An 8,675-nucleotide genomic window follows, 5' to 3' on the forward strand; every position below is an offset into this window, starting at 1 on the left:
TATTTGTCTTTCTCTGCTTCTCTTCTTAATATATGAGTTAGGATAATTTATCAAAATAAACCCCTAAGTACCAGCGGGCCACAGTGAGCAATCTAAGTTAATGGAAACATAGATTTTTCTGAATTTCTTCTTCAAGAAAGCCTTGCATTTTCTCCTCATAGGCTTTGGCTCCTGAGGCTGACACAAACATAACATAAAACGGAGGCATTTTACAGCACCCGGATGCCCACAGGACTACATTTCCCAGCCCCTGCCTGGGCGGTTGTTCTTTTATGTTACCCCTGCCTTTGCTTGGCCCTTCAGCTTCATGCCAGAGACCACTAAAGTCTTGAGAAATGCCCTCAGTTTCCAGCAGTGGCATAAAATGTTTCCTCTTATTGTCTTAAGTGGGGCTCCTGGTGAGTCAGTTATATCCTAGACTGCAGAGAGGCTCCTGGTTTTCGGAAGATACTTGCAGCTGGGATGAGACCTTGGGGAAGGGGGGATTCTTGGCTGGAGCGGGGAGATGGTAAGGGAGGAGAATGAATATCTGAAGAAATTGGGCTGTGGGTGTTCGGGCATGGAAATGGGGGCAGGGCAGCTTAGAAACACAATACAGGGGTCACGGTGCTCGGGGAGGGAGTGTCAGGTGAAGACAGGGCCCTTGCACAGACCCTGGCCTGGGGCGGCTCCTTCGAGGTGCTCATGACTGAGGCCCTTGGTCTCTTCCAGGAAGGCACAGAACTATCCCCAGGAACCCCACAGCCTTGGGCAGAGGCATGAGCACTGGTCTAGGAGTCTGGGAGCACTCAAGATGTGCCCAGTCCTGTTCCACTCACGCTCCTGTGTTAATTCATTTGAGACTTACAAGGACCCTACACTTTTTTTTTTTTTTTTTTTTTTTTTTTGTGGTACGCGGGCCTCTCACTGTTGTGGCCTCTCCCGCTGCGGAGCACAGGCTCCGGACCCGCAGGCTCAGCGGCCACGGCTCACGGGCCCAGCCGCTCCACGGCATGTGGGATCTTCCCGGACCGGGGCACGAACCCACGTCCCCTCCATCGGCAGGCGGACTCTCAACCACTGCGCCACCAGTGGTTGAGAAGCCCGGGACCCTACACTTTTTATTGGCATCATTACTTTATCGTAAAAGGGAACGTTACTGTTCCCTTTTGACAGACGAGGAGAACGAGGCACGGTGAGGTTAAATAACATGCTTGAGTAAACTAGTAGTGGAGTCAGGATTTGAACCTTGGTATCTGACTTGATTTTTATTTTAATCAAAAAATGAGGGAATGGGACTGGGCGACATCCATCGTCCCTCCCGGTCCACCATCAGAATGGCTGAGGGTCTTGTCTGCTAACTTTATTGTGAAGTCTGGGGTTACACGGGGCAACGGAACAAACCTTATGAAAAACAAGCAGCTTCGTAAAAGATGAGCCTGGTGGGCTAACCCGATTTCCTTCCTTGAGATCATGAGATTATAAGAGAACAGCCAGGCTGGGGGCACATCTTGCCCGTGGTTTGTGGAGGGCAGCCGGGAGCCAGCGGCCCCTTGAAGCTCCTCTGTGTTCTGGGTCTCTCTGAACGGATCCTTCCCTGCCTCGCTCATGCAGCTAATGCTGGATGGGGGGTCCTCACCTCCTCTGACCTCCCCACCTGCTACGCCAGCATGGTGCCAACTTGTACTCACAACCAGAAACGCCAGTGGCGGGGACTGAAGCTGGGCCTCTCTCATCCTTTCTCTGTGGGGTAACACTGGGGTGTCATAAAGTGGGGTCCACCTAGATAGAGTGGGGGACCTAAGGCTTTCATTGGCCTGACTTGCTTGGGTGCCTGCTTAAGCAGAGAAGCAAAGATAAGCCCCAGGGGGTGGCGTTGACAGCATCGGGGAACCCCTGCTACCCACTCCCTGGACAGATGAGCAACCAGTCTTGGAACAACTTGCCCAAATTCGCAGTGAGTGATGGTGGAGCTAAGATTCAAACGGGGTCTCTCAAGGCCAAGTCTGGGCTCCAGCCACTTAATCTTTTCTGCCTTCACATCTGGTACCAGCTCAGGAAACCATATGCTCTGGTCATATGGGCTCGACACCCAGAAGGCCCCACTGCGATGCCAACCGACATGAGACTGAGAAACGTGAACATGACTTTGTCCCATCTCTAAGGGAATCTCCAGTGATGACTCAGCACCTGCAGTCTCTGAGTTCTTGGAGCTCCTCCATCCAGAAACAGAGAGCCTAGGAGTAACATGACTGGCAGCTCTTGGAGTCACTCCAGGCCAGGAGGGACACAGCCCGTCACGGGCCACCTTGGCAGCCTGTGCTGTTTCTCCGGGGAGTGGATTGATCCTGTGCTCTGCACTCTGTCTCTCCCAGTCCCCAGACACAGCGATACCACTAACCAACATTCATTACCCTTCACAGCAATCTAGTGAGGTTGATACATTACTGCACAACAGCATTTTACCGATGAGGAAACTGAGGCATAGGAAGGTTAATACCCTGCCTGTACTGGTTAAGTACAACTAGTCAGTGGGAAAGCCAGGATGGCAAACCCAGACAGCCTGGCTCCCAAGTCCATGCGCCCAATCACTGCACCCAGCTTATCCCTCCCTTCTCCTTTCTGGGGGAAATTCACTCAGCATTTCCTTTAAGAAGCTCCCCTCCTCCATTTTGTGAGGTGGGGGGAAGGGAGGGGCTGGCTGTCAGCCACCATGCCCTACCCACAGGGCGGACCCAATGCCCAAGCTGGGTCAATCAGATTCTCTAGGCACAGGACTCTTTGGCTGAGTGACAAAGACGTCTTGAGTCATCCTCACAGTGATGGCCCCCAAAAGCTCCTTTCTGACTGAGTTCTCTGGACCTGCCTTTGTTTCTTCAGCTTTTCTTTCACCACTGTGAGCTGTCCAGTTTCCTTCCAAAAAATAGCTTTTTTCCCCTGCTTGTTAGCCAGAATTAGGATCTACAGTTCAAGAACCCTATGGGTATAACCACTGCAGAAATGATTTACTTTTCATTTCATATACATTTAGTAGGTGCCCAAAGAGGCCTGCATTCAAATGTGGGCTTTGTACTTACTAGCTGTGTGATCCTGAGGAAGGGACTTCTCTGACCCCTCTCATCTGATAAAGGAGGACATTACCTTGTAGAACAATTATAAGGACAACCCTCCAAGAAGAGGAAAAACCAGATGCAAAGGACTGGAAGTGAGTGAGTGTTTGCCTTTGACCACAGTGGCATGTGGCATTAATGGCCCTGTTCTACACCTCTCCCTGTGTCCATGCCCTTTGTCATGTGGCTTTGCAGTACCCTCCTTATTGTGGGTGGGAGGTACTTCCCTACCTCTTTACTCTGGGCTCGACTATGTGCTTTGGCCAATGGGATGATAGCAGATATGGCTCAAGCAGACACTTGATAAGGGCGTGCAGGACTGATTTTGCTTCCTCATGTTACTACCATCACCTTCAGATGGACATACCCAGGTGAACCCACTGGTCTCAGGTGGAGGATGAGAGCCACATGGGGCAGAGCCAGCCCCAACTGAGCCGAGCCTAGATCAACGAGCTGCAGACTCGTACATTGGCCCAGCCAAGACCAGCAGAGCCAGTCAAGTTCGGCCTGGGTCAACCACCCCCCAGCTGACTCACAGACATGTAAAAAAATCATTCAGGATTGTTATCTTAAATGACTGAAATTTGGGATTTTTTGTTATGTAGCAATAATTAACTGATACATAAACTGGTACCCAGAAGCGGACATAAAACATATGTAACATTGGTTTTGGGGACTGGGTGGTGGGACTGAGTAATCTATTAGGGAAGGCTGAAAGAACAGTAAGGAAATTGCTCTTGGAGGCTGGAAAAATGGCAATCCACATTATGTAATGCTGAATCCTTTAGGAAAACTGTTAGTAACTCGGGAGATAAAAAGTGTATCTAATGAACTCTTGGACTTGGGCAAAGAGATTTCTCAGCAGAGTATTGAAAGCATCAGTTGGCTTTTATGACTGTGTTTGGTAAGGTACTACAAAAAAGAGACAAGCTCATAAAATAACTGCAAGTAGTATCAGAAGGATGATAGAGAAGTTAGAATCTGTTCTGTTGCTGTGGCTTCTGGCACATGCTGTAGAATGGAATCAAAGACAAAGGGAACCCACAAAGTTTTTAGACAGAGTTATATTGACATAACGACTCTTAGCCTGAATTAAAAGAGATGGAAATTGTTCAAAATACAAAAAGACCTCTGGGTAGGAAGCAGTTTCAAAAGATTGCTTAAAGGCTATATTTTATAATGCCTTCAGAAGTAGCCAGGGATGGTGATAGAAAAGGAAGGACATCTCAGAGGCTGGAGCAAGAGCCATAGAGAACAATGGGGAGAGAACCTTTCTTAGAATGCAGATCTTGGAGTCTTTCGGCCGGAACCGCCATCTTCCAGTAATTTGTCAAAATGATCAACGCAAAGGGAAAGAGGAGGGACACGTGCTCCATGTTCTCTAGGCCTTTTAGAAAATATGGAGTTGTTCCTTTGGCCACATACATGTGAATCTACAAGAAAGGTGATATTGTATGTATCAAGGGAATGGGCACTCTTCAAAAAGGAATGCCCCACAAATGTTACCATGGCAAAACTGAAAGAGTCTACAATGTTACACAACATGGTGTTGGCATTGTTGTAAACAAACAAGTTAAGGGCAAGATTCTTGCCAAGAGAATTAATGTGCAAATTGAGCTTTTGAGCACTCTAAGACCCGAGACAGCTTCCTGAAATGTGTGAAGGAAAATGACAGAAAAAGAAGGAAGCTAAAAAGAAAGGTACTTGGGTTCAGCTGAAGCATCAGCATGCTCCACCCAGAGAAGCACACTTTGTGAGAACCAGTGGAAAGGAGCCTGAACTGTTAGAGCCCATTCCCTATGAATTCATGGCATGATGGGTGTAAAGAAACTAAGGGACCTGGACTGTACAAGTGTTTCTCTTAATTGAGTAGAAGTGTTGTGTCCCCTCCCCCAAAGAAATATTTAAAGCACATTTTGATTGTGTCCAGATTCAGTGGGTGATGTCTTTCTTTTTCAAATATAGTAGTTTTTCTTCCTGAAAGATGTGAGGTAGTTTGTTGTGCAATATACTCCACTGGTTAATAAACTGCCAGATATAATTTATATATATATTAAAAAAAGAATGCAGATCTTGGAGCTAATCAAGGAATGTTACCTATCCCCCAGGTTGTGGTAGCTGGAAACATTTTCCCAGCAGGATTTCAGAATTGCTATGGACCAGTGACTGGTATGGACCTCCTTCATCCCCTGTTTGAATGGGAATGTTTATTGCAGATGTCCTGTTCCTAGCTTACCATTATATGTTGGAGGTATGGGAGATGGATAACTTGCCCAGAGGTCTTGGATCAAAAGGAGCTGCATCTGGACCTGATGTAGATCATGAGAAAGTAGATTTTGAGCTTGATGCTACTGGCTGTTTCTCAGTCTTGCAATGGGAGTGATTGATTTTTGCATGTGGGAAGGATCTGAATAATTGAGGTTGAGTGTAGGGTGCAATAGATTGATTGCATTAATGGACCCAATTCTTCACCCCTGCCTGTATCCACTACCTTTGCCATGTAAATTGGCAGTGCCCTCTTACTGTGGGAAGGGAGCACTTCCCTACCCCTTGACTCTGGGCTCCCATATGACTTGCTTTGGTCAATGGGATATTAGCAGAGCTGACACAAGCAGAGTCTTGACAAATGCTTACATGATGGGGTTCGCTCCCTTGCACCTCTGACACCTCGGTCAGAAGGCTATGCTCAGGCCAGCCTAGTGATCCATGGAAGAGGATGAAAGACACATGTGGCAGAGCCTCTCCCAAGCTGGGCAACTGCAGACCTATGTGTGAGTTCACTCAAGACCCACAGAACCATCCAGCCAACTCCAGTCAATCCACAGAGACATGAAAAATAATATGATTGCTGTTTTGAGCTTCAGAGATTTGCAGTGATATTTTTATGCAGCAGTAGATATCTGATATAGCAACGAAGTGGAGTTTTTCTCCGTGGGAGGCTGCTAGCCACACATGAAGACCAAATGAACCCCTTCCCTTGTAAGACTTCTCCGATACCAATCATGATAACAATAACAAAAGCTATCACTTACTGAACTCTTATTTCCAGGTCCTGTGAGAAGGGCTATATGCATCATCTCGCTGAATTCTTACAACAGGCCTGAGGGTTCGTTATGATTATTTCCATTTTATAGATTAAAAAACCCCAAAAACCCCCCCGAGGCTCAGAGAGGTTAAGAAAACAGGCTGAGGTCACACAGATAGTAAGTAGTACAGTTTGGATTCAACCTCAAGCTAGTCTAACTCCAAAAGCTATGCCATCTAGTCAGGCACAGGCACTGTAGTGAATGGGTTGGTTTCAGGCCTCCATTCTCCAGGCTGCCCTATGGATCACACAGCATTGGTTGGTTTTGTTTTCCCAACAGACTTTAATGGAAGAAGTTATTTGAACAGGTGTTGGAGAATTGAAGAAGTGAAACGGGGGATATGAGAGTAACACAGAGGTAGAAGCCACAGCTGTCATCACCCTTAAATCAGGGAACAGAGGGAAGACGTGGAGTTATCAGAACTTTGCAGCTGGGACTCCATTTTCTGGAGAGGAGCCCTGCCTGGCAGGTGCTGGTGCTTCTGATGGGCAGAGCTCGTTTTTGACATGTGAACAATGTCAAGAGCATCAAGGAACATAGCTGGCTGGTTGGGGAAGGACTGGGTTATCCAGTCTGGAACCCACTTTGTTCCAGACATAAAGAGCTGTCTCAGAAATAGGAGAAAGAGGAGCAAAAATAGGAACCCAGGGAGAGGTTGGGCAGCAGAGCATCATCTGGGCCAGCCTGAGACCCTCCTTTCCAAGTCACAATGCCACCCGCAAGCCCTCGCTGATTGCCCGGTGCTGGCCAGGCTCCTGGAGGACAGCATGACAGCTGGTGCACATGAAGGTGCCGTCCGAGGCCACTTTCTGGGAGCCTCCCGCTGCCTCTGGGTTCTGGAGGCATCCTCCAGGGAAGGTCCTGATGGCCTGGTTGGGCATTTCTGCAGAAGCATCAGCTGGATAGAAGTAAAGGGGCGGGGAGGGAAGCAGAGAGGAGATAACGCGTGGCCAAGGCAAGGGGTGATGTGGTAGACTGGAGGGAGAAGCGCGCGCATGTGATTCCCTGTGAGCTGGGCTGTATGTTCAAATGTGGACAAATGTTTGCCCGTGGGCACCAAGCCTGAGGGAAGCCCAGCAGGAGAACAGCGCAGAGAGGGCTCGGCCTGCCTGGGAAATTGTTGCATGGCTCTGCATTATGCTGGGAAAAATAGGGAGTCTGGGTTTGTGACGACCAAGAGAAGAAGACCGGAAACTGCCGTGCATCACGCCTGCTGTGGGCCCTGAGGCTGACCTCCGCTGTCAGCCACCCTCCCTTCTAGCTACCCCGGAGTAGGGGTTACAGAGGCTTAGAGAAATTAGCTGATTTGCCCAAGGACACACGGGTACTAATTGGGAGGGGTGGGTGTCTCATACAGTGTCTTGCTCTGAGGAGGGTGAGCTGCTTAGGACTCTCATGGGGTGGGGGTAGGGGACTTCTGCACCAGGCTGGCCTCCCAGCTCACAGCCCCACCTGCTGTCATTCCTGGCTCTGATGCAGCTCATGGGCTCTGGAGCTCACGCCTAGCCATGGAGGCAGCTGGGAAAGTCAACCCACGGCCTTGGGGACAGACTTGGGGGCTTTAAGACAAGCACCAAAAAAATACTAGGAGGGCAGAGAGAAGCCAACACTTCATTTAGACTGCAGTGGCCGTGCAGAGGCACATTCAGGCAAAACTTCAAAGAACTAGACTGAGAAGGGTCTTGAGGAACAGGAAACAGGCTAACAGGTAGAGGGAAGAGGGGCCGCAATGGTGTTTGCTGCTGATTGCACTGATGGCCCCAGGGACTGGCCCACGCTCTTTGCCATGAGATCTTGCAGCTCCTTCCCACCTCCGATCTCGGATGCCCTTGGTACTTGCTTTGGCTGATAGAATGCAGCAGAAATGTGCCAGTCCTGAGCCCAAGCCATAAGAGGACTCACATGTTGCCACCCACTCTCTTGGACTCCAGCCTCCTCCGTGGGAATAGCCTGGGCTAGCCTCTTGGGGGATGAGGCACCTCATGGAGCAGAGGCAAGTCACCCAATTGTCCCAGCTGAGGCCCTGGCATGTGAGAGAGCCCAGCCCACAGCTCTTCTGCCTGCTGACACATGAGTGAGACAGTTAAGACAAAAGAACTGCCTCGCTGACCCCCAGACTCAGAGGCTAAACAAATGCATACTCTTAAGCATGGGTTTTGTGGTTTGTTACACAGCATTACTGTGAAATAGAGAACTGATACAGTGTTCAATACAGGGAATGGGAAGACAAGGCTTGGAGGTGGGAGAGTGTGGGGTACCTGGGGATGGTGAGCAGTCCAGAATTTCTGTTTCAAAGGGAGGACTGGAGGTAGCCCCAAAGTATTCTCCAGCCAGGGGCCCTGGAACCTCCAGGGCAGCTGACCTGGCCAGCTGTTGAATGATGGATCAAGTGAGTATCTGATTGCCTGGCTGACTGGCCACCAGCCTGACTGCTATCTGATGAGCTGACCAGTTGAATGTCTGCCAGGTTCACAGACAAATAGGCCAGCCTGATGGGATG

General features: G+C 49.2%; 1 pseudogene across 1 annotated transcript; it reads left to right on the forward strand.

The window, feature by feature from the left end:
• Positions 1-4,424: 4,424 nt before the first annotated feature.
• LOC309802104 (large ribosomal subunit protein eL21-like) lies at positions 4,425-4,905 on the forward strand (annotated as a pseudogene). Its single transcript has one exon. The product of its transcript is annotated as a large ribosomal subunit protein eL21-like (transcript).
• The last annotated feature ends 3,770 nt before the right edge of the window (positions 4,906-8,675 follow it).

This window comes from Mesoplodon mirus, assembly GCF_964341445.2.
Source record: "Mesoplodon mirus genome assembly, chromosome: 4".
NCBI lineage: Eukaryota > Metazoa > Chordata > Mammalia > Artiodactyla > Ziphiidae > Mesoplodon > Mesoplodon mirus.